General features: G+C 38.6%; 1 protein-coding gene across 1 annotated transcript in view; it reads left to right on the top strand.

Moving 5' to 3' along the window:
• FAM13A (family with sequence similarity 13 member A) overlaps window positions 1-26,015 on the top strand; it is a 329,540-nt gene that overhangs the window by 1,031 nt on the left and 302,494 nt on the right. The gene's annotated exons all lie outside the window — the stretch shown is intronic.

Raw genomic sequence — 26,015 nt, 5'->3', positions numbered from 1 at the left:
CCTGGAGGTACTAAATGAGAAATATCTTATTCTGTATTATTAACTGCTCCCTAGTGTTTCATCACATTTAGATCAGATCCTATTTATTAAGTTTCAGAATGAGCTGTATTTTGTTGTAGCTATGATGGCATCCTAAAATATCTAGAAATATCTGGGTAATTTTTGACACATAGGCCCTGAATGGCCACCAGATGGCGCATTAGCCCCACAGGTTGAATCTTCTTAGTAAAACTGCAGGGTGACTCCCTCGTTTTCAGCTCGGAACATCTCAGCATCTTGTGTGCAAGTCTTCCCGATTCTTGTCTCTTTTCTGTTCAGCCCCGATGCTTGGGTGCTCGTAGCATCCAGGTGTGCAGCTGGTGATCTTTTTATCACTCCAAAGAGTTTCCTTCAAAATCTGATTTTTCTATGTGGAAATACTGGGTTATTTTACTTCAGACACAGGCGTGCATTCTCCCAGCTTTATAAAAGAAATACTTTAGAGCTGGAAATGTGTAAAGCAGCAGATTGATCTACTTGTCCTGAGATTTGCAGACATCTGATTGATTGGATCTTTACTACTTACGCTTGGCTTACATATATTGATCTCTACCTTGACTAAAAAGCAGACTAACCCATGTATGAAATTCAATCTTTTTCCTTAATTTATATCCAAAGCATGTACAAAATTGCATTTAATGTTGACATAAAAATCATACCATTTAAGGGATTATTCACTCCAATGGATGAGTCCTTCGCAATCACTCTTACCCTTTGCCTTCAGCTTGGCCTTTGATTGTGCCGTGTCCCAGTTTTACTATAGGAGGAAACACATTTTTAGGAATCGTAGCATAGTATTTCTGGAAAAAGAGCTATTGAAGAACAAAACACTTTATGTTTGTGGCAGAAAAGTGAGAACTAAGTCACACATAAATGAGTGCATATGGGCTCATATGCTTTTTTTAGTTTGGGACTTTTCTACTTAGACATATATGTAGTAACTGCTCAGTAACCTGCTATTGAAGATAGTCATTCTCCAGACAAAATAATCAAGTACCAGATGTTTGTAGAGTGTGTGTATGGGTGTGTGTGTTTATGGATTCTTGAAGTGGGACAGACAGGTTTAAAGATTTTCATTTCCTACTTCCATTGACTAACCAACTTTCTCTTCCTCATTCCTTTTGTTTTTTCTCTTTCCCAAATTGCTAGTGCTGTTAATAAAACTGTAATGGACTCACGCATTTACTTACATTACAAAGAAGAGGTAGGTTCTTTACTGTAACACACCTATTTTTCCTCACTTACATTACAAAGAAGAGGTAGGTTCTTTACTGTAACACACCTATTTTTCCTCAGTACATCACCCCCAGGCATAACAGAAAACTTAAACTTGCCAACTGATGTTATCTTAGTCTTTTCTCGTGGATGACTCAAGCTTACTCAGGTGAATCCTGAGTCTTTCAGATTCCCTGCCCCTCCAGCTGTTCTGTCCAAGGTGGTGTGTGGTCATTTTGAGGAGAGGTGGGCTGAGAATGGGGAGTTTGCATATTCTAGTGGATGAAGAAAGGGGAGCCTAGAGCGCTTATGTGTATGTTCTTATAGTATACTCTGAATGTTCTGCTGGGTGAGCAAGTCTGTGACTGGTAAATTTGTGGATCAGTTCTCTTGGTATTGTCGGGACCCAGCGGGCCACCTGTCCTGACTTAGCCCCAACTCTTGCTGGTGCTGGCAGCAATTCCAGGGGTATCCCAGGCTTTGTAGCCTTTGTCCCTAACTTGGGCACCTCCTGGCCTTACCCTCTGGTGCCATCAGCTACCTTACACATATCTCATAGTGTAGGCAGGTCACAGTACAGAAAGGCTCACAGACCAAATCAAGATACTCTAGTTGCAGATTTATTGAATCAGCCTCAAACACAGCATGAAGCAAGGGGGAAAAAATAGGGGTAGGTTTACCTACTTAGAAGGGTATCTTTCTTGCCTTCTCGGCCATCAACCTTCCCTGATCATGGTGCATTTCTTTTTTTTTGGGGGGGGGTGTGAACTTACTAGGTGAGCTCTTTAAAACACAGTGAATCAGACAGGTGCTCTCCTGCTTTTTTTTTTAATTAATTTATTTTTTTATATTTATTTTTGTCTGTGTTGGGTCTTCGTTTCTGTGCGAGGGCTTTCTCTAGTTGCGGCAAGCGGGGGCCACTCTTCATCGCGGTGCGCGGGCCTCTCACTATCGTGGCCTCTCTTGTTGCGGAGCACAGGCTCCAGACGCGCAGGCTCAGTAGTTGTAGCTCACGGGCCCAGTTGCTCCGCGGCATGTGAGATCTTCCCGGACCAGGGCTCGAACCTGTGTCCCCTGCATTGGCAGGCGGCTTCTCAACCACTGCACCACCAGGGAAGCCCCATGGTGCATTTCTGAAGACCAGTATTGAGCATGAGCTGGCTCAGCTGATGGAATGCAGCTGGAGCCAACACAGCTTGCTCTATCATCAGGGGCAAGTGTGCCTAGGTATAATTGTAGCTTGCTAAGACACTACTGAACAGCTATGGATTTTTATGTGCATATCTCAGGCAGAGAGCACATGGGGCCAGAATGGGTGCAATCAATGGGTGACCCATTCAAGACATGAATATTTGGTGTCTCATAAATGTTGGGTGCTTAACTTGGTTCTTCGATCTCTTTTTTTTTTTTTTTTTTTTTTTTGTGGTACGTGGGCCTCTCACTGTTGTGGCCTCTCCCGTTGCGGAGCACAGGCTCCGTACGCGCAGGCTCAGCGGCCATGGCTCACGGGCCCAGCCGCTCCGCAGCATGTGGGATCCTCCCGGACCGGGGCACAAACCCGTGTCTCCTGCATCGGCAGGCGGACTCTCAACCACTGCGCCACCAGAGAAGCCCCCATCTCTTCTTAATTATCTTTCATCTCTTCTTAATTATCTCTGTTGAATGTATCTACCAAGCTATCCTATATCCTTACATGTTGTCAATACTTAGTTGTATCTGTTCTCCTTATTGTTTCTCTTGTTATCAATTTAACTGAACCAAACTTTCTTTAATACAACAAACAATATGTAAGGTCAAGTTTCAAGGCCATCACAATTATCCTCTTTGTAGTTTCTAGTTTGATTTTTTGGTACCAGCTTCCTCCCACAAAGGCTATATTTAGGTTTCTTAAATGTCATGATGAATTTCTTAATTTTTTTAAATCCATTTTTTATTGGGGTTTTAGAAAAACATGGGCCTTGTTTGGAGCTTGGAATACCTGAGCTTAAATCCTGGTTATGTTATTTACTACACTCTGATCTTAGACATTATTGAGCAGTGTGCTGTCTTGATAGTAGATTTTAGGGAGTATTTGACCATCTGTTCAACTTCTTGCCATAATTTGTCTATCTGCCTTCTAGTAGGCAATAGTTTTGACAGAAGGGGTCATATCTTATTTGCATTACTTGCTTCTTGCTCAGGACTAGGCAATAGTAGTTGTTCAATAAATGTTTGCACAGAACAGATCAGCCATACCCTAGGTTTTGCAGTTTCACCTGCTTGTATTTTATTTTTTAAAGGTTTTTTGAAGACCCTCAAGAATCTAAAGGTATGTCTGCAAAGGCATTCTATTTTTTTGATGGTGCTTTTCATGAAAATGGCACAATTTTCCATTTAGCAAAAATTAGCAGGATAATTATAAATATTTTCTACTTTTAATCATTTAAGTTTCCAACCGAATAGCACAGGAATTCTTACTATAAAATTGCATATAGTCAAAAGACTCTGCACATCCATTCCATCTAAGCTGATGTTTAGTCTGGTCAGTGCATAGCTTTCCCTCAGGTGGGCATGTAATCTGCATGGATGAAGGTAATTAACGCTGGATGTCCCAACAGACAAATCCTGAAATCTCAGTAGCTCAAGGAGACAAAAATTAATTTGTACATTACTCAGAGTCTGATGCAGGTTATCAGAATCTCTCTTCCATCTGGTGGCTCTGGTATCCAGGCTTCCTCCATTCTGCGATCTATTTGCTAGTTTAACATATTACCGTGTATCCCCTAGGTTACATCAGGGAAAGAAAGAAATGTAGGAGGCACACATGCTATTATCTGTCTCATTCTGGAAGTGACTCATTTCTCTAGTTCATTGGTTTGAACTAGTCACGTGATCCCACATAAATGCAAAGGTAGCCGGGAAGTGTGTAAACAAACACTCTCTCTGGCCATAACCTAACTTGCTCAAATCAAACAAAGAGAAGGACATATGTTCCACGATTACAGTAGCAGTCTGTCTCCCACTCCCCTACTGAATGTAAACAAGGAATTAAATACCCCAGATGCTGCTGGCAGGCATCTCATCTATGGATCGAGAGGGAAGGCAGCCTAAAGATCTGCCTTTAGTGAATTGATCAATAAGTGGCAAAATAGTGGTGACGTTGACGAGCCATTGCATCTACCAACTTAGTCTTCCATTCCCCTGAACTCCTTTGTATTATTATAATGTGTTAATAAATGTCCTTTATTATTTTAGCTAGTTTGAGCTGAAATTTCAATTACTTGCAGTCCAAAACATCTTAACCAATATACTGCATCACGCAATGGCTTACTGTTCTGTGGTTTGGGGAAGCTTGTCATGCATTAGAATGAGGCAGGATTTGAAGGCAGGAGGCATGGCTTTGAGTCTTGGGTCAGCCAGTTCCTGGCTCTGTGACCTTGGGCAAGATGTTTAACCTCTAACTTCCTCATCTATCAAATGGGGACAATAGCAGCCTAAATTGCTTGAGATTGTTGTGAGAATCAAATCAAACACTAATGTGAAAATACATTGTAAACTATAAAGCATCATAAAACACTACCTTTGTTATATGGCCCACTACTTGCCTTAAGGTGGTTTCCTTAATACTATAAGTATCTGTTTTAAATAAAAAAAGGAACTCTAATCTGAATAGAATGTTTATATTATTGGACCAAATTTTAAACAGGATTAAGCATTTCATTTTGCCTTGTTTTCTTTTACAGTAAACCAATGATGAGGTATTAGAAGACTAGATTAATAGTCAAAGTCATGTCTATCTTCTTCACATTTGAATTGTGTTGCAAGAAGAATTTTCATCTTTGCCATAGAGAATTCAAAAATCAAACAAATCGTCCATAACACAGTAATAGATGAGTGTTTAGATGCTGAGTTGGGGGTAAAGTCACTTGTATCTAGGTTACTTATTCTAGGGTTCATTTCTTTTGAAGCATGGTTGGTTGTGTGGATGGGTTTAATGTTAATTCCTGTACGGAAGATTTTGAGGAAGTTTTAGTGACAGTGCTGGGAAGTGCAAACTAGCATGAAGTAGCATATAAAGTGAAAGAATGAGGCAACTGAGTAGGGAAGACCATGCTAAAATGATAAGTTAGATTAATTCTGATCCATATCTTAAAGCTGACTTAGGGAAACTAAATTTCAAAGACATAGAAGAAGCTTGCGTCCAGTAGTTTGTGAAACAGAGACCATAAGAAAGCATATTTGAGCTGTTCTCTGTAACCACGAATTAGCAATGGTTTATGAAGAGGTACGGCAGCAAGTCATAGCATAATTAAGTTTATATGTTATATAACTATGTAACTAACAGGCAGTTCGGAGATTTTTAAAAATTTATCATTCAAAATGAGTGGTTTATGGGAAAATAATCTATATGATATTATTTTATGACAGCTCTAAATTGTTATAGCTACTCCTTTAAGACTAAGTTTGGAGAATTTAGCATATCAGATAGTAAAATGACAGGAATTAAAACAGTTTAATAATGGCTAGCTACTTGAAGGAAAATAATTGCTGGATTTCTTCCTAACTCTTTAAAACTAGAGATGGATCAAAGATACAAATATCAAAGTAAAATCATAAAAATACTAGAAGAACACGTGTGAATTTAAAAATTAATTTTGGATCAAGGAATGCGTTTCAAAGGAGACCCAAGCTGCAGGCCCTAAAGAAAAAGATGGGTAGAGTTTTCTGACAACCAAAATGTCTGCACAACTACAAGTATCCTAAACAAGTTAAAATGCCAAAAGAAAACTAGGACAGATATTTACAACACACATGACTAAACAAGGTTAATTTTTTTAATATACAAAAAAATTCCTATAAATCAGTAAGAAAAACTACCCAATTAAAATTAGGCAAAGCTTATGAATAGAAGGTTCACACACAAATAAGAAACGTAAGTGCTAATACACAAAATTGCTCAATCTCATCCATAGTTAAATTTTGGCAAAATATAAAATTTTTTCATGCTCAGGGATGATAGAATGGGAAACAGGCACTCTCACGTGCTATCAATCAAGCTGTAAACCACGAAGCATTTTTGTAGGGCAACGTGGTAATATGTATCAAAATTTATAATTTATATAGTAACAAGTAAAATGAAAATTTATTTCACTTTCATATATAAGTCTAGTGTCAAGAGACTACTCACTTAACTCTTGGAATTAGCGTAAAAAATGCATGATTTATAAACCTGTTGATCTAGCAATCTCACCTCTAGGAACTTATCTTACAGGTGTGTGTACAATTACGTAGAAATGTTTGCAAGAATGCTTATTGCTGAAATATTTGTAATATCAAGAACTGTAAATAACCTAAACATTAGTAAATAAGATTGGTTAAGTCAATTATAGTGTCTTTATAATGTAATATTAACAGGTATATGTGCTAATATGGAAAGACCTCCGAAATAGATTAAGTAGCAAAAGCAAGTGTAAGTATACAAATAGTTACATTTGCCTTTTTCAAAAGAGTATGCATATATATGCTTAATTATGCATACAAAATTTCTGCAGGAAAATAGAAGAACTGTTGGAGCTGGGATAAGAAGACTTTTCAGTTTAAACTCCTGTATGTTGTTTGGGTTTTGATCAAGTGCATGTGTTACTTTTATTACATTTAAATTATTAAAAATAAAAGCTGCTCAAAGAGTAGGGAATGGTAGCTCTGTCTGGAAGAAACAGATTGGTTTATAATCATAAAGGCAATGAATATTAAATTTGAATGTACAGTACTTTTACAGATATATATTGAAATATATAAATTACTTGAGAAATTGTCTAATATATGAAAGGAAGTGTACTTTCCTTGTAAATTTCATAAAGCAGACCTAGAGCTGGGTAGAAGGTAATGATGCAGTGTCAAACCAGTAGAAAGAAGCATCTAAAGATTCTGTGTCTAAAAACTGAGCTGGTTGCCTTATGAGGTGGTCAGTGCCCCATCACTAAAAGTAAGAAAAGGAAAGCTGAGTGGTCATGCGTCGACTAGTCATAGGCGTTCCACGATGGAATTAGAGTTAATGAGGTGAGATACCCTAGAAGTGTTCTAGGATTCTGTGAGCCAGAATTTGTCCCAGAGTTTGTAGTTCTCAGCCAATTATACGTTTTCATTTGTTAGGCTGTTGGGAATTTAACATAAACACGCCCCTCCCCCAACCTCCCTTCATTAGGGCCTCCTGGATGATTAGCCTAAGCTGAAGGCAAGATTCCATGATTTTAAGAATACAAAACTAGGTCCCTAGGGACGGGGTGAGGGTAACTAACGTTTGAATTAGTCTCATTAGCTGTAAAAACAGGTTTTCCAAATGAAGGAATTAGAGAGTATTACTACAGCCTTGCTAAATTTTTACTCCATTTCACTGTATGAAAAATGTATGTCACTTAAAATTATACAGTGGAACTCAGTCAAATAGTGTTCATTCTAGGAAAAGTGTAGAGAGTAGAAAAGGTATGCTGGAAGTAAAACAGTTCAAAGAGAATTTTGATATAAAATTGTCTTAGCAATTAATTTACTTTTGGTCTTAATTTCCAGCAATTCTTTTAATACTGAAGAAACTAGTTTTAGTCAAAATGTATAAATAAATCATCTCATAGAAATGTTTATTTCTGTGGTTTACACTGTAAGTAAATCACGTCAGCCTGCAAGTACTTACACGCAGCATTAGTTTTAAGCACATTTGGCTTTTCTGAAGCTATACATTTTAGAATCTTTTGTTTTAACACTCTGGTTCTTCTGACTGTATTAGGTCATTGACCTTAAATGAGTCTTTCTAACTTAAAAAACGTCCTTCTGTTTCTGACTTCACATTTTGCTAAACTTGTTGAGAACCAATGGCCTTTCCAAGAGTATTTTTCAAATTTGATGACAACCTCTCTTCCATTTAAATCCTCCTTGACTCTATTAAGACTGCCGGCAATGATGAACAGAAGGCTCAACATTAGTGGCATTAAGAGCTTGTTCCCCTTTTCCCAAAATAGCCAAGGGATTCTAAGCACACAGATGTTTCTGTGCTTTCAGGTTTTTATACATTGGTATAGCCCCAGTCACTTAATAGTGAGCCACCCCAGAATTTACCTATTGCATCTAGAATTATTGAAGATGGATAAAGTGTGTAGTTGTAATGAAGAATGTGGAATGTTTCTAAAAGCAAATTAATATTCAGTGTATTCTTTCTACTGACAGTCTGGCAGGAAATTACCAAGCACTAGTTGACTTTCGGTTTTTTTAAACCAGTCTTTGAGATGTAATTTACATACCATAAAATACTCATTGAAAATGTACAATATAATTTTTAGTAAATTTACCAATTGCGCAAACAGCACTACAGTGTAGTTCTAGAACATTCTGTCACTTCAGTAAGATCCCTTGTGCCCATTTACAGTTAGTTCCCACTTGCACCACCACCCCCAACCATAGACAACCACAAATTTACTTTATATTTCTATACATTTGCCTCTTTTTTTGGACTTTTGATATAAGTGGACTCATACAATATATGCTCTATGGCGACTGGCTTCTTTACTAGCATAATATTTTTGAGGTTCATCAAAAATATGTGTCAGCTTTCATTCCTTTGTATTATAATAGAATAACATTCTTTTATATGCTATATCACATTTTGTTGATCCATTCACTAGTTGATGGACATTTGGTTGGTTTTCAATTTTGACTATTGTGAATAATGCTGCTATGAACATTCATATCCAAGTCTTTGTGTGAACTTGTATTTTCATTTCTCTTAGGTAGGTACCTAGGAGTGGAATTGCTGGATCATAGGGTAAATTTATGTTTAACATTTTTAAAAACTGCCAAACTGTTGTCCAAAATGATTGTACCACTTTACACCCCCATTATCAATGTAGGAGAGTTCCAGGTTCTCCATATCCTTGCCAGCAGATGGTCTTGTCAGACCGTTTTTTTTTTTGTTTTTTTGTTTTTAACTGTAGCCCATCTAGTGAATTTGTAGTGCTATCTCAGTTTCTGAAAGACTAATGATGTTGGGCTTATTTTCATATGCATGTTATCCATTTGTATATCATCTTTGGTTAAATGGTCATATCTTTTGCCCATTTCTTTATTGAGTTGTTTGTTCTTATTGAGTTGTAGGGGTTCTTTTTATATATTCTGGATGTAAGTTCATTTTCAGATACACGAACTGCTGGGTGTGGGGTTTTGTCCTGTCTTCTAAATCAGTTCAGCCAAAACCCAAGCTGCTGTTTTTCAGGGCTCTACCAGCCCAGCCTGGAGGGCGGAGGGATTGGAAGCAGGCCCAGGCAGCGTGCCACAAACTCACACGATTCTCAACTAAACTTCATAAGTTTTTCATCAATAAGTGTCTCTCAATGTTTTTGCCTTCAGTCAGTTTCCAAAGCTCTGGAATGGTCGTTTTGACAATTTTGTCCAATCTCTGTATTGTTTTTTAAGGGGAGGATTTGCAGACCTTTTATTCTACGTCACTGGAAGTCAGCAGTAGTTCTTTTATATAGAGAATGTAGCTTTTTATAATAACCTTTTAATTTTTCTTGGTATAATAGTGATATATGTCTAACATATAAAATTATGAAATGCAAATAAGAGGAGAAAATAAGAATCATCTAAGATTCCATAACCCAGAAACATGCACTATATTTGCTTATGTCCTATAGTTCTTTCTATGAGCATATAAAGTTATAAAAAGAGATTATACTTGACCTTAATTTCATAACATTCTTTTTTTCCCAATTAACAGTATATTGTGACTATCTTGAGTTTCCATTTGCATAAGACACAAGTCATGCACACTGTTACCTCCCCTTCTCCCCTGTTTGGAGACCTGGCTAGAGGGAGGATGAGTACAGCGTTTCTTGGGCGTTGCCAAATTGCCCTCCAGCTATGAACCACTTTACATTCCACCTCTTTTCTTCTTACCAACATTTTCTTTTAAGGAAAATTTCCATGAGTAGAAGGGATGACAAATGGTATCACATTACTGTTTTTGCCTATCTTTGATTACTAGGAACTTCACCACCTTCTGAGAAGATCTATTCCATCTTTAGCAGTGACCATTATTTCTTGTTTATTTATATGTCTTAAAATCTGTCTCCAAATAAATACCATTCACTTTCTGGTTTTGTCCTCTGAATCACATGGCAGCTTTTCTAAAATCTGGAAATGCTTTAACCCAAGTCTTCTCTTTTGAGTGTAATTGTTCCAGGTTCTTCATTGCATCCTCACATAACATGGTTATACTTTAAAATCTTTACTTTACTTTATTTTTACTTAATTCAAAATGTTAATTTAAGAAAATTTCCTTTTAAAATTTCTTTGCCAGTCCTTTCATCAGAGTCTCCTCAGTCATCTATTAATTGGTTAAAATGTGTGCGCTGGTAGTTTTCTCAAGGAAGGTTCATGTGTACAGTATTCTCTTAGCCTATTATTCAAACGGTAGCTTTTATAGTTGGAGGACAGCTTGATTGGTTATTAAGGTTGGCTCATGTTTTCTTAACTATCTTGTAAGCCTTATTCCATTGTCTTCCTATGTTAAATACTGCAGTCAGTAAATTTGAGGCCACTCATGTTTTCTTTCCTCATTATGACATACTTTTTGCCTGGCTGCCCAAAGGATTATTAGTGTATTGTTAGTCTAATTATTTCCTTAGAATGTATCTTTGTGTAGACTGTTCTGGGTATGTTGTGCCATTTCAACTTGTAGATTCAAGGCTTCTATTTAAAGAAAGTTTTTGTGAATTACATCTTTACATATTCTACTTCACTGAATATTCTACTCCAAGATATTATTTGGTTTTCTTCTTTGGGGACTTCAATAACACATATATTGGAGCTCACTTAACTGCTTTCTGTAGCTATCACCTCCTTGTGATTTTTAAAAATGTTTGATTGTGTCTATTTTTCTCATTTATGTCTTCCATGTCCCTTACTGGGCTGTCCATGGTTTCTGTTCTCCCTTGTGCTCATCAGAATTTAGTCTTCACTTCTGAAAATTTTCTGTCTTTTCCTTTCCTTCCATTGCTGATTTCTGCCAGTCTCCATTTCACTTTCTCCTTTTGACTGATTATCTCTTCCCTATATTTCTGTATTTCTGCTTTGTGGTATCCTTTCATCATTGTGATCAATTCATTAACTTTTTAAAAAGTTGGGGTAAAATATATGTAACAAAATATGTACCATTGTAACTACTTTTAGGCTTACAATTTAGTGGCATTTGTACATTCACGGTGCTGTGTGACCATTACCATTATCCATTCCCAGAACTTTTTCCTCATCTCCAACTCTGTACCCATTAAAAAATAACTCCCCATTCCCCCCTCCCTCCAGCCCCCGGAACCACTGTTCTGCCTTCTGTCTCTATGAGTTTGCCTATTCTAGGTATCTCATATAAATAGAATCATACAATTTTGGGGTTTTTTGTGTATCTGGCTTATTTTACTTTGCATAATAGTTTCAAGGTTCATCTGTGTTATTTCATGTTATGAGAATTTCATTCCTTTATGAGAAGTAGTATTATGTTGTATATGTATACCACATTTTGTTTATTCATCTGTTGATGGGCACCTGGGTTGTTTCTACTTTTTGACTACTGTGAATAAAGCTGCTATGAACATTGGTGTACAGATACCTTTTTTAGTTCCTGATTTTAGGGTACATACTCAGAAGTGTAATTGATGGATCATATGGTAATTCTATTTTTAAACTTTTTGAGGAACCACCTGTTTGCCATAGTGCTGTATCATTTTACATCATCACCAGCAATGCATAAGGGTTCCAATTTTTCCACATCCTATCCAGCACTTTCTGATTTTTTTATAATAACTATCTTAATGGGTGTGAAGTGTATCTAACTGTGGTTCTGATTTGCATATCCTTAACGACTAGTGAAATTGAGCATCTTTTTGTATGCTTATTAGTCATTTGCATATCTTCTTCGGAGAAGTGTCTATTCATTTTTGAAATGGGTTTTGTTGTTGTAGTTATTGAGTTGTAGGAGTTCTTAAACATATTCTGGATATTAAACCTATATCAGATATATGACTTGCAAATACTTTCTCCTATTCTATGGATTGTCTTTTCACTCTGTTGATAATCTCTTCTGATGCACAAACGTTTTTCATTTTAATGAAATACAGTTTATCTTTGTCATTGTGGCATGTGTTTTTGGTATCATTTCCTTCTTAACTTTTGTTAGTTATTCTTGTTAGGTTAAGTTACAGTTTTCATTTGTTTCTTGGCAGCATTTTTCTAATGAGTTATTTCAAGAAAGTCGTGGTGCTCTTTTATACTTTAAAAAAAATACTGTCTCTGTCTAGTTGCTGGCTGTGTTCCTTTTTTCTTACTCACATTTCAATGAAATGGCTTTTTGTGGTATCGGTATCAAGAGGTTCCTGTGAGGTATAGTGATGAGGGGCCAAGGTAGCTTTTCAAGTTTTACAGCCCTGGAACTCCCTGCTCTGTTGCTACCAAAGGACTGTCCTCTTAAGTGTGGCCCTTCTGGTTGCCCATCTCTCCTTCTTCTCTCAGAAGCTCACCCGGGTCAGGAATGCTCTTCTGCCTTTTCTTCAAAAACTTGCCCTCCCAGGTCATGAACTCACTATTAGGTGGTGGATTTTTCTGGTGCTTCCTGACATCTGCCTCTTGGGGTCCCTTGTAGGTACTTTTTGTACCTTCTTTCTCTCCTTCCTCTAAGCAGTTGAGCCCTGTTCAGCTCCCTGTCAAAGTGTGCTCTACCTTTAAAGTAACAAATACTTGTAGGAGATTTTAAAGAACACCCACTGCTGGGCTCCTACTCACCCTTTCCAGATCCCTCATAGCGCTGGTGTGACGTCTGCCGTAAGTGTCCTGCCCTGTCTTTACCTTTAGCAGCCATAATACACAAATTGGAGTTCATAGCTTTTCTGTCTTCTGTTGATTTACTTTTATCTTCTTAATCTGTGTGGTTTCAAAAAGAAAGGTGAGGGCTTCCCTGGTGGCGCAGTGGTTGGGGGTCCGCCTGCCGATGCAGGGGACACGGGTTCGTGCCCCGGTCCGGGAAGATCCCACATGCCATGGAGCAGCTGGGCCCGTGAGCCATGGCCGCTGAGCCTGCACGTCCAGAGCCTGTGCTCTGCAACGGGAGAGGCCACAACAGTGAGAGGCCCGCGTACGGCAAAAAAAAAAAAAAAAGTGATAAAATTCACAAGATTTTCATTGGATTTGTTTTTAATACTTTCTTTAACATTTCAATAATACCAGGTAACATAAGGACTCTTTAATAAATGTTTTCTAATCTAAGTGGTGGAAATTAGTTGAAATTATTTGTGAGATATTCAGTGATCTGAGATATTTTAAGTATATGTTTATTTGGATAGAGAAATCGGTTCTGCTTTTATGTCTTAATTAAACCTAAGTTTTCTATGCATGTCTAAAGATCCTTATATCTTAACTTTTCAGATCATAGACCCCTTAGAATATGTTTTCTCAGAGTGAATCAGCTATACATATACATATATCCCCATATCTCCTCCCTCTTGCCTCTCCCTCCCACCCTCCCTATCCCACCCCCCTAGGTGGTCACAAAGCACCGAGCTGATCTCATTGTGCTATGCGGCTGCTTCCCACTAGCTATCTATTATACATTTGGTAATGTGTATATGTCCATGCCACTCTCTCACTTCGTCCCAGCTTACCCTTCCCCCTCCCCGTGTCCTCAAGTCCATTCTCTACATCTGCATCTTTATTACTGTCTTGCCCCGAGGTTCTTCAGAACCTTTTTTTTTTTTTTGATTCCATATATATGTGTTAGCATACGGTATTTGTTTTTCTCTTTCTGCCTTACTTCACTCTGACTCTAGGTCCATCCACCTCACTACAAATAACTCAATTTTGTTTCTTTTTATGGCTAAGTAATATTCCATTGTATATATGAGCCACATCTTCTTTATCCATTCATCTGTCGATGGACACTTAGGTTGCTTCCATGTCCTGGCTATTGTAAATAGAGCTGCAGTGAACATTGTGGTATGTTTCATGTACTTTTAAGGACTCATGATCCTTGGATTTCAGGTTAAGAAACATTGTTTAGATCTACAATACACATTGATAATATATGCTCTAAAGCACAACTAGTAAGGATAACTAATAAGAAATCCAGAAAATTCTTTGGGCTTTTAAAATTCATGAGCTAGATTTGGAAAAATTGATTTATAGAAAGTTTCTGATTTTCTTGACTTAACAATACATTTAGTAAATACTTGTTGACGTTCTAACAGAGCATTATTTGAAACTGTGATTTTTTTTCATCTCATGTAAAAGAAGCCCATAGATAGGTATTCCAGGTGGATTTTGTGATGTCATCATGATGCAAGTCTCTCTCTCTTTTTTTTTTTTTTTTTTTTTTTTCTATTTTACTATCCTTAGAGCTTAGCTTCTAGCTTCTGGGTTGCTGTGTAGTCACAGGATGGCTATCAGGCATTGCAGCTGTGATCTAAGCAGAAAACAGGGGTATAGGAAAAAGACTGAGTTGGCCTCACTTTAAAGGAGTCTTTCTGGTGGTCCTGTTAACAACTTCTGTTTATATCTCATTGGCCAAACTTAGATATGTGATCATCCATATCTACAAGGATATGCTGCTTACAGAGAAGATGGGGTATATTTTAACTGGGCAGTTTGCTCCCCACCCTCTCCAACAAAAATCAGAGTTCTGTCAAGAGAGAAGAGAGAAATTACCCATCAGTAGGCAACTGTAAGCTCTGTCACAGTGTCCTTTTAAAGAATTGGTTACCACAGAGAAATTCTTATTCAGTGTTTTTCAGTATTGACTGTCTTCTGGTTGTATAGTAGATGCTTTTACATATCTTCTACGTTATCTTATTAAACTCTCATAACACTTTAAAGTAGGTAGTGTTATTGTAGCTCAACAGATGAGGATCCAGTGTTGTTGTAGATGAAAACTTGTATAAGGTCAGCAGGCTGAATGTGAGGGGGATCTGGCTGCAGTATTGTCCTCCTGGTGATACATAAGCTTGACTTAGCTCTTGTGGCTGGACAGAGAGCATGGGTCATCCTTCTTTAGGGGTGCATTTGCCCCCCTCCTAAGCTCACACTCGACCAAAGAGGCTGACATTCCCAGGGAAAATGCCCAGTGGCAAAACCGTGGTTTAAACCCAGGTACCCTAATTTCCGACAGAGTGCTTTCCCAGTGATGCAACCCTATCCAAGCTAATAGGATTGCCCACATCTCTGTGTAAGAATATCCCCACAGTTGTTATTGTTAATTTTTAAAGTGCAATTTGAAGAGAACATATTCCTTTCCCTCCTAATTCTGCTGTCAAAAACTGGTATTACTCCTTCTTAGGCATGGAATCTCTTTGAGAGGTCTCTATTTTTTCCCCCAATTTTTTATATTATTACTTTATTAAAGTATAGTTAATTTACAATATTGCATTAGATTCAGATGTATAGCATAGTGATTCAGTTTTCTTTTTGCAGATTATATTCCATTATAGGTTATTACAAGATATTGAATATAATTCCCTATGCTATACAGTAAATCCCTGTTCCTTATCTATATTAAGTATAGTAGTTGTATCTGTTAATCCCGTACTCCTAATCTGTTCCCCCCCATGCTCCCTCTCCCCTTTGGTAACCATAAGTTTGTTCTCTGTGTCTGAGTCTGTTTCTATTTTGTAAATAAGTTCACTTGTATCATTTTTTTAGATTCCATTTATAAATGTTATCACACAATATTTATATCTCTCTGACTTCTTAGTATGTTAATCTTTAGGTCCATCCATGTTGCTGCAAATGACAATATTTCATTCTTTCTGTAGCTGAGTAATATTCCATGGTGTATACATATACCACATCTTTATGTATTCATCTGTTGATGGACAATTAGGTTGCCTCCATGTCTTGGCTATTGTAAATAGTGCTGCTGTGACCATTGGAGTGCATGTATCTTTTCAAATTAGAGTTTTCATCTTTTCCGGATATATGCCCAGGAGTGGGCTTGCTGGATCATGTGGTAACTCTATTTTTAATTTTTTAAGAAACCTCCACACTGTTCTCCATAATGACTACACCAATTTATTTTCCCACCAACAATGTGGAAGGGTTTCCTTTTTTCCACACCCTCCAGCATTTATTATTTGTAGACTTTTTGATGATGGCCATTCTAACTGGTGTGAGGTGATACCTTATTGTAGTTTAGATGTGCATTTCTCTAATAATTAGCAATGTGGAACATCTTTTCATGTGCCTGTTGGCCATCTGTATGTCGTCTTTGGAGAAGTGTCTTTTTAGGTCTTCTGCCCATTTGATTGGATTTTTTTTTGATACTGAGCTGTATGAGCTGTTTGTATATTTTGGAAATTAAGCCCTTGTTGTTAATGTTTACAGATATTTTCTCACATTCTGTGGGTTGTCTTTTTGTTCATGGTTTCCATGGCTGTGCAAAACCTTTTAAGTTTAATAAGGTCACTCTCATTTATTTTTGCTTTTATTTCTTTTGCCTTGGGAAACTGATCTAAAAAAGTATTTCTGCGATTAATGTCAGAGAACATTTTGCCTATGTTCTCTTCTAGGAGTTTTATGGTGTCATGTCTTAAGTCTTTAAGCCATTTTGAATTGATTTTTGTGTATGGCATGAGGGAACATTCTAGCTTCATTGATTTACATGAGGCTATCCAGCTTTTCCAACACCACTTGCTGAAGAGACTATCTTCTGATGTTTCACTGTTAGTGTAATGAAACACAACAGATTTCTGTATATTAATCATATATCCTACTACCTTGCTGCATTATTAGTTCTAATAGTTTTTATATGGAGACTTTAGGGTTCTCAATATAGAGTATCATGTCATCTGCAAATAGTGAGTTTTATCCCTTCCCTTAGAATTTGGATACCTTTAATTTCTTTTTCTTGTCTGATTGCTGTGGCTAAGATTTCAAATAATATGTTGAATGGAAATGGCAAGAGTAGGCATCCTTGTCTTTTTCCTGAACTTAGTGGGAAGGCTTTCAGCTTTCCACCCTTGAGTATTAGGATTGGCTGTGGGTTTGTCATAAATGGCCTTTATTATGTTGAGATGTTCCCTCTGACAACTACTTGAATGTGAGATTTTATCATGAATGGGTGTTGAAATTTGCCAGATGCTTTTCCTGTGTCTGTTGAGATGATCATGTGGTTTTTGTCTTTCTTTTGTTAATGTGGTGTATCACCTTGATTTGTGTATGTTGAACCATCCTTGTGACCCTGGTATGAATCCAACTTGATCATGATGTATGATCCTTTATTGTTGGATTCAGTTTGCTAATATTTTGTTGAGGATATTTGCATCTGTATTCATCAAAGATGCTGGCCTATAATTTTCTTTTTTTATAGTGACTTTGTCTGGTTTTGGTATCAGGGTATTCATTTCTTCTTTTTTGTTTTTCCTTTTGTGATTTGGTGATTTTCTTTTGTAGTATGTTTGAGTTCCTTTCTTTTTGGTTTTTGTGAATCTCTTGTATGTTTTTGACTTGTGGTGACCATGGAGTTCAAGCATGTTGACCCATAACTATATCTACTTGCTTTAAACTGATAGTCATACAGAATCAAACACATTCTAAAAGATCTATATTATTATACTTTCCTCCCCCCTCATTTTGTGATTTTGATGTCCTATTTTACATTTTTATGCTTATACTTTTACTGTTTATTGTAGTTAAAATTGCTTTTACAATTTTTTAAATTGTCTTTTTATCTGCATACTGGCTTTAGTGTCCTTCAGTCCTTTGAAATATTTGCCTTTCCTATTGGATTTTTCCTTTCCTATAGATTCTTGCTACTTTTCTATTTAAAGAAGACCTTTCAATATTCTCTTAGTGTTGGTTTAATATTGCTGAATTCTTTTAGTTTTTGCTTGTCTGAGAAATTCTTTCTCTCCTTCCATTCTAAGTGATAATCTTGCTAGGTAGAGTATCCTAGGTTGCAGGTTTTTCCCTTTCAGGATTTTGAATATATCTTGCCACTCCCTTCTGGCCTGCAAAGTTTCTGCAGAGACATAAGCTGATAGTCTTATGGGGATTCCCTTATAAATGACTGGTTTTTTTTTCTCTTGCTGCCTTTATTATTATTTTTTAAACATCTTCCTTGGGTATAATTGCTTTACAATGTTCTGTTAGCTTCTGCTGTATAACAAAATGAATCAGCTATATGTATACCTATATCCCCATATCCTCTCCCTCTTGTGCCTCCCTCCCACCCTCCCTATCCCACCCCTCTAGGTGATCACAAAGCACTGAGCTGATCTCCCTGTGCTATGTATCTTGCTGCCTTTAGAATCCTCTCTTTATCTTTAACTTTTGTCATTTTAATTATGAGATGTCTTGGGGTGGGTCTGTTTGTGTTCATCTTGTCTGGAACCCTGTGTGCTTCCTTGTACCTGGATATCTGTTTCCTTCTTTAGGTTTAGGAAGTTTTCAGCCATTATTTCTTCAAATACATTTTCGATCCCCCTTTCTCTTTCTTCTCCTTCTGGAATCTCTATTACGTGTATGTTTGGCATGTTTTATATTATCCCATAGTTCTCGTTTGTTGCCTTCATTTTTTTTTTTTTATTCATCTTTCTGTCTGCTGTTCTGATTGGGTGATTTCCATTATTCAGTCTTCCAGGTCACATATTCATTTTTCTGCATTATTTAGTCTGCTGTTGATTGCATTTAGTTCAGTTTTTATCTCAGCAGTTGAGTTGTCTAATTTTGATTGGCTCCCCTTTATAATTTCGAGTTCCTTTTTACAGTGATCTGCATTTCTATCCATAGTCTTAATTCCTTTAGCATTTTTACTACCTCCTTTTTGAACTCAGGCTCTGGTAGACTGGAGAGGTCTGTTTCACTGTTTGTCTTTCAGAGGATTTCTCTTGTTCTTGTTCTTTTAACCTGGGAGTGGTTCCTGTGCTTTTTCATTTTACTTATTTCTCTTACTCTCTGAATTTAGGAGAAACAGTTACCCCTGTGGTCTTTTTTTTTTTTTTTTTTTTGCGGTGCGCGGGCCTCTCACTGTTGTGGCCTCTCCCGTTGCGGAACACAGGCTCTGGACGCTCAGGCTCAGCAGCCACAGCTCACGGGCCCAGCTGCTTTGCGGCATGTGGGATCCTCCCAGACTGGGGCACGAACCTGCATCCCCTGCATCGGCAGGCGGACTCTCAACCACTGCGCCACCAGGGAAGCCCCCCACTGTGGTCTTGAAGGGCTGTTTTTATGTGGAAGTATCCCTGTGCAGACTGTGTGAGTCCAGTATTTTTGGTGCAAAGGCTGTTTTTGGTACGGATGCCTGCCGTGTCTTTCCTCAGAGTGTGCTGGCTGTTGTCCCCTTGATAAGGGTGTGTTTGGTGTTGTGACCAGGGCCTGCACTGGATGTTGAGTGGGGCCTCCTCTTTGCTCTGTGGCTGTCACAGACCTGTTGGGGGCAGACTGTGCTCCCTAGTTGTTGGAGTAGAAGCCCCCAGATCCGTTGCTAAGCTGTAGTGTGAGGTGGGCGGGACTGGAGCACTCCCTCTGGGAAAGGAGCCCCTGCATATTCCTCCCCAGGTGCTGTCAGCCGGGACCTAGGGCTCTGTGACACCACCTGCCACCCGGTGTGCAGGCCCACAAAGAGCACTGCCCCTGACCGCCTCTGCTGTGGCAGCTCCGATAATCTACTTGGATGTCAGTTCTACCTCCTGTGTATGCATGCTCCCAAAGCCCACCAAAGCTGTGCCCACTGTGAGAGCACCAATAGTAGGCTCAGGGGGCGGCCCCACCTCTGCGTGTGCACACCCTCAAATTCCGCTGCTGTGGAATTACACCGAATAACCTTTACAGTAATTTCATCTAATATCCAACACATTTAAATTTCCCTCGTTGCCTCAAAGAGACAGTTGGCTAGTTTTTTTGCTTTGTTTTTTTCAGTCAGGAACCAATCAGTATTCATAGACTACATTTGAACTTTGTATAATTTCTTTAAAATCTGGAACCGATCTTTTCCTTATGACACTGAAGTTTTGAAGAGTCCAGGCCAGTTGCCTGTTAGAATGTCCCTGAGTCTGAATTTGTTTGTTTCCTTACAGTCTCTTGTAACTTGTTCTCTTAGCTCCTGTTTTACCTGTAAACTGTTAGATTTAGAGGCTAGATTAGCAGCAGCTCAAACATTTTTGGCAAGAATATAAATGATGTTTTCATGTTGCATCACATCAGGAGCACGTAATGTCAGCTCTTCGTGATCAGTGGTGATAAATTTAATCTTTTGAGTTAAGCTGAGTACACCCAGATATCAATTGTAAAGGTAATTTTTTTTCCTTTGCAAATATCATGTGATCTTTGACACTGTGAAAATCCTGTTCTCAAACAACTTTTCACCTGATGTTTTAGCATCCACTGTCAATCTTTGACAAAATTCTTTGTTAAATGATTTGTGGGCAAAAGGTGATTTTCTAATTCTGTCGTTCCTTCTGTATTTAGCTGCAGCGTGTTCTGTAAAGCAGACTTTTACTTTGGTAAGCCCATTCTTTCACTCTTCTTAGTATCACTGTTGATTCAGGGAATTTTATTTACATAATATTTTATAATCGTTTACAGTTCTTATTCCTGGTGCTCCAACTGTCCCGAACTTGGCCAGTAGGAACCCATTTAAGCTGGCCCACATGTCTTTTTGACACACCCCGTTAGTCCTTGAGCATTTCCACGCTTTCTGGAACAAGCTGACTCAGGCTCACCTTGTGCTTTCCTTGCACCCGTTTTACTTGGTGGTGGAGTGGCTTTCTATTGTACACATTCCTGCTTAGATGTATCAGTGCTAGCCCCAGCTGCAAAGAGCTTTAAGATGCACAATTCTGAATTTAACCAGTAGTATAACCTGATTGTCCTTCAAAGTACCTTAAATTCATGGTACTGAAATTTTTGGAGGATTGCCTTAAGGAAATACAAGCCGTTGAATTCAGTAATCTAAAATCGATTTTGTTTTAAGCTCTGTAAAGAAAGTGCTGCATGTAGTTTTGTCCCCTTTGGGGGCTCATAGAACCACCAGTATTAAAGGTTCTGGAAATACGATAGTCTGTCATGGTTAAGAGCTCATGCGTTAAGAGCCAGAGCACCTGGGGATTACATTCTAGCTATAAAACTTTCTTAGGCAAGTTTCTTTTTCTTTGTGCCTTACTTTTTGTGTCCAAATGGGAATAGGTAAGAGTACCTGCTAAAAAGTTAGTTTTGAAATTTAGAGATGTTAATTTTAAAGCACGTAACCACAGAGTCTGGCACAAAATCGGCACTTAATAAATGTTAGCTGTGGTAAAAACTCAAGGCTTCTGAAGCTCATCCTGTTTACTAGATTGATGAAAACCTTCTCTATGCAGGTTCTAATATCAAATATTGTTGTCACTTCTGAGCGTATCTAACTTTATTTTAAGGAGACCAAGAAGCTCAAATAATCCTATTTTCCTCAGCTACAAGAATAGGAATTTTGTTTTCTATTTAGCACATGGACTGGACTTTCCAGCATATGCTTCTTGAGTATCACTACCTCCTTCGTGGAGACAGCATTAAGCATGTGTCCTCTGGACTCAGATGGCCTGAGCGTGACTCCTGGCCACACCATATCCTTGATGGGACCTGGAGCACATTACTTGGCTGCTCTGTAAAATGAGGGTCACAAAAGTATCTTCCATCCTAGTGTCACTTTATCAGGATTTAAAGAGTGAAGCCATCTAAGGTATTCGGAAGTGTGACTGACATACTCTATAAACATTCCATAAAAGTTAGCTGTCATTATCATTCTGATATTCTCATTATCTAAAACCCTGGTTTTCTGTTTGTTCTGATTAGTCTTTTATTTTTATTTTTTTTGGAGTACTTTTATCAGGTAGGGGTGTGTGTGTGTGTGTGTGTGTGTGTGTGTGTGTGTGAGTGAGTGAGTGACAGAACAGAAATGGGTTCTGGCTAACTTAAGCCCAAAGAAACTTTACTGGAAAGTTACAGAGTGGCCCACCATGTAGAAGGAACAGCTGAAGGACCGGTGTCAGAAAGGGGCAGCTAAAGGCCCACGGCAGCTCCAGTGATGCAGGTGGCAAGAGGTACATCATGGTTAGTTAATCTAACCATCTCGTGAGAGCACTGCAGCTGGAATAAATGAGCTCCATCCATTTTTCTCAAGCTTCAGTGACAGTCCACTCAAGCTTCAGTGGCCTGCAGGACAACGGGTCTGATTGACCTGCGAGGGCACCAGAGCCCAGCTCTTGCTAAAGGCAGGGCAGCGGTTGTAAGTGGCAGCCTTATCAAGGATGTTCACAGTGACGGTGAGGTCATTCCCCCAAAGGCGGTCAGGATTTGTCACTAGAAAAAACGGCAAGTGAAGACTAAGTGGTCCCCACATCAACAAATATTCACTACTGTCCTGGTGCATGCATTTTGTGAGCTATCTTAACTTTTTTTTTTTTTTTTTTGCGGTACGCGGGCCTCTCACTGCTGTGGCCTCTCCCGTTGCGGAGCGCAGGCTCAGCGGCCATGGCTCACGGGCCCAGCCGCTCCACGGCATGTGGGATCTTCCCGGACCGGGGCACGAACCCGTGTCCCCTGCATCGGCAGGCGGACTCTCAACCACTGGGCCACCAGGGAAGCCCCTATCTTAACTATTTTTTATCACAAATAAATATAGAAAAACAAGGTCCCAGCATGCAATTATAAAAATGAATATTGACATACAATTCAGGTGACATGGGCTCTAGGCTCAACCCTTTCTCTCTGAGTTCACCACAAGTTTTGGGGTCCTGGTTTCCTTATTCCTAAGGTGATATTATAAGCACTAACCCCTACAGATTGTTCTAGCAGTAAACCCCAAGGTTCCCTGTCTGTCTTTTTTAATGTGGGAACCTATATTACTTTTAAACACACACACACACACACACACACACACACACACACACACGCACACACACACACACACACACACACACACACGAGTCCAGTTTCCAAACTCAAGTGATGTATGGCATTGTATGCAAACAAAAGTTTAAACAGTTAAGGTTGACTTAGAATACCTCAATTAGTAACTTTCTTTTTCAACTTATATTAGGTCAAGAAAGGTAAAATGTGTGTTTGGAGGGAAGCTGAAATTCCACAGATATTGACATTTATAAAGAGATAGTGATGTTAGCATTGTATAAATGAAAGTAATTTCAATTTAAATGGAATTCATCATAAATGGCTTTCCATTTCCTCAGTTATTTTATTTCTTCTGTGAGTAGGGAACTATAGAATATTTCTTATAACCTACCAGAAAGGATATTTTTTAAAATATTTGTTCTAAGCCCATCAGTGAAGAACTGATTTGGATGTCTCTAAAAATATAGCTGTTTTGGGCTTCCCTGGTGGCACAGTGGTTGAGAGTCCGCCTGCCAATGCAGGGGACCACGGGTTCGTGCCCCGGTCCAGGAAGATCCCACATGCCGCGGAGCGGCTGGGCCTGTGAGCCATGGCTGCTGAGCCTGCGCATCTGGAGCCTGTGCTCCGCAACGGGAGAGGCCACAACAGTGAGAGGCCCGCGTACCACAAAAAAAACAAAAAACAAAAAACAAACAAACAAAAAAAATATATAGCTGTTTTTTTCCATTGTGGTTGTCTTTAAACAATATTTACCTTTTTAAAAGTATTAACCTAAATTAGATTACCAATTAATCAGATGTTCCTTTATTACTATAATTACATATAAACTTGCTTTGTAGTAGGGCTCTGTACTGAGTAAACAGATAGTTTAATTTGCAATCCGTTCAAAATGTGTGAGGTTAATTACGTCTCATCCTTGAAAATATTGAGCCATAATGCCGATTGCTTATTTATGCTATTAATAAGAGACACCACATAGTGACTGTACTTGAGTAAAGGACAGAATATAAAACAGGGCTATTAGCCAAAAGAATGTCACATGTAGACAGAATTTCTAAGAAAACCTTGAATTTCTAATAAAAACCTGAGAAACTCTGATACTAACATGCAAAGTGATTTTATGTTTATCTTTCAAAAGTCATACGTATATATTTTAAGATATTGAGATACACGGAGAATACTTAGGTCGTCAGACTATCTATCAACCACAGGCCTAGACCATGGTGCCTTCTTCAACAGCAATCTTTCGTCCACGAAAACATTTGAGTACAGGAGTGGTTAAGTATCTCTCAATTGTTTTGAGAAGAAATCAGAATAATTTCCTGGAAGAATGATGATGGTGATGATTATTTTAACAATCACTACTTACTGAGTATGCCAGACACCCTCTCATTCTTCTATGTATATGAGCTCCTTCCAACCTTATATATTCCTAGGAGCTAGGGACTCCTGGTATCCCCATTTCGTAGACGGGGAAACTGGGTGTAAGTGACTTGTTCAAGGTTGCACAGCTAATGAGATCAGAATGGGATTCACAATGGAGTCTGGTTCCACAGTCCATGCTCTAAACCAGCGGTCCCCAACCTTTTTGGCACCAGGGACCAGTTTCATGGAAGACATTTTTTCCACGGGGTGGGCGGGGGGGGTGATGGTTCAGGAGGTGATGTGAGCAATGGGGAGCGGCAGATAAAGCTTCACTCGCTCACCTCCTGCTTTGTCTCCCGGTTCCTAACAGGCTTCAGGCCGGTAATGGTCCACGGCCCGGGGGTTGGGGACCCCTGCTCTAAACGACTCTGCTATATTGTGTCTGTAAGAAAATAAGAAGATAAAACATGTAGGATTTAATCTCATTGTCAGCTGTGTCTGATGCAACATTTGAGACTATTTTCAAAGTTTCATTATTAAAGGTTATTTTTTGGTTGCTTACTCACCAGATAGACCTGGTTGACTGAAATTTCCCATGTGTTCTTTTGAAAGGTATTGATAGGTTTTGTTTTGTTTTTTTTTTTTTTGCGGTACGCGGGCCTCCCACTATTGTGGCCTCTCCCGTTGCGGAGCACAGGCTCCGGACACGCAGGCTCAGCGGCCATGGCCCACTGGCCCAGCCGCTTCGTGGCATGTGGGATCCTCCCGGACCGGGGCACGAACCCGTGTCCCCCGCATCGGCAGGCGGACTCTCAACCACTGTGCCACCAGGGAAGCCCTGATAGGTTGTTAAACTTACACACACAAAAATAGTAGTGGTTACAGATTTGACTTAGTTTAGTAACTTCCTTGGTAACAGAGATGATAGTTCTAGCCCATACTACTCTGCAGTAGCTAACACTATGCCTTATTTATAATATTAATAGATAACTAAATCTATTCTATAACTTTATACATTTGCTGAATTGTCACTAGGGAAATCTGGCTTTCAAATACGACCTATTAAAAGATGCAGAGATGTCCATGAAAGTTGGCCTGATTCTACAGATTGTAAGATTCAAAATCAAATTGAAACTACAGGGAACCTACTAAAAATCACAGTTGTAGAATTATCTTCGTGTAATTGTCATGTGTCACATGTAGAATTTATCACAGTTTGTGTTATACACAAACTGCACTTTAACATTAATATAAATTTAAGGAGAGGAGCATGGACTTAGAGTATGATGAAACTCTTAACCAGTTCCATGACTTTTACCAAATTACTTCTTAACTCTTTGATCTTTCTTTCCTCATCTCTACAGTGGAGATAATGTTTCTTCTTTTAGATTGTAACAGCTACATGAGCCTACACTTATAATATTGACACTTAGGTTAGTTGCTGCATTCATTCTCAAAAAGGGTGTGTTTCCCCTAATCTGCTTCCTGTGTCCTCAAATAAAATGTTTGCTTTT

The sequence above is a fragment of the Mesoplodon bidens genome (assembly GCF_964165515.1).
Source record: "Mesoplodon bidens genome assembly, chromosome: 1".
NCBI classification, from domain to species: domain Eukaryota; kingdom Metazoa; phylum Chordata; class Mammalia; order Artiodactyla; family Ziphiidae; genus Mesoplodon; species Mesoplodon bidens.
Note: the sequence above shows the minus strand (reverse complement) of the source record. Positions and strands in the feature narration are given on the sequence as shown.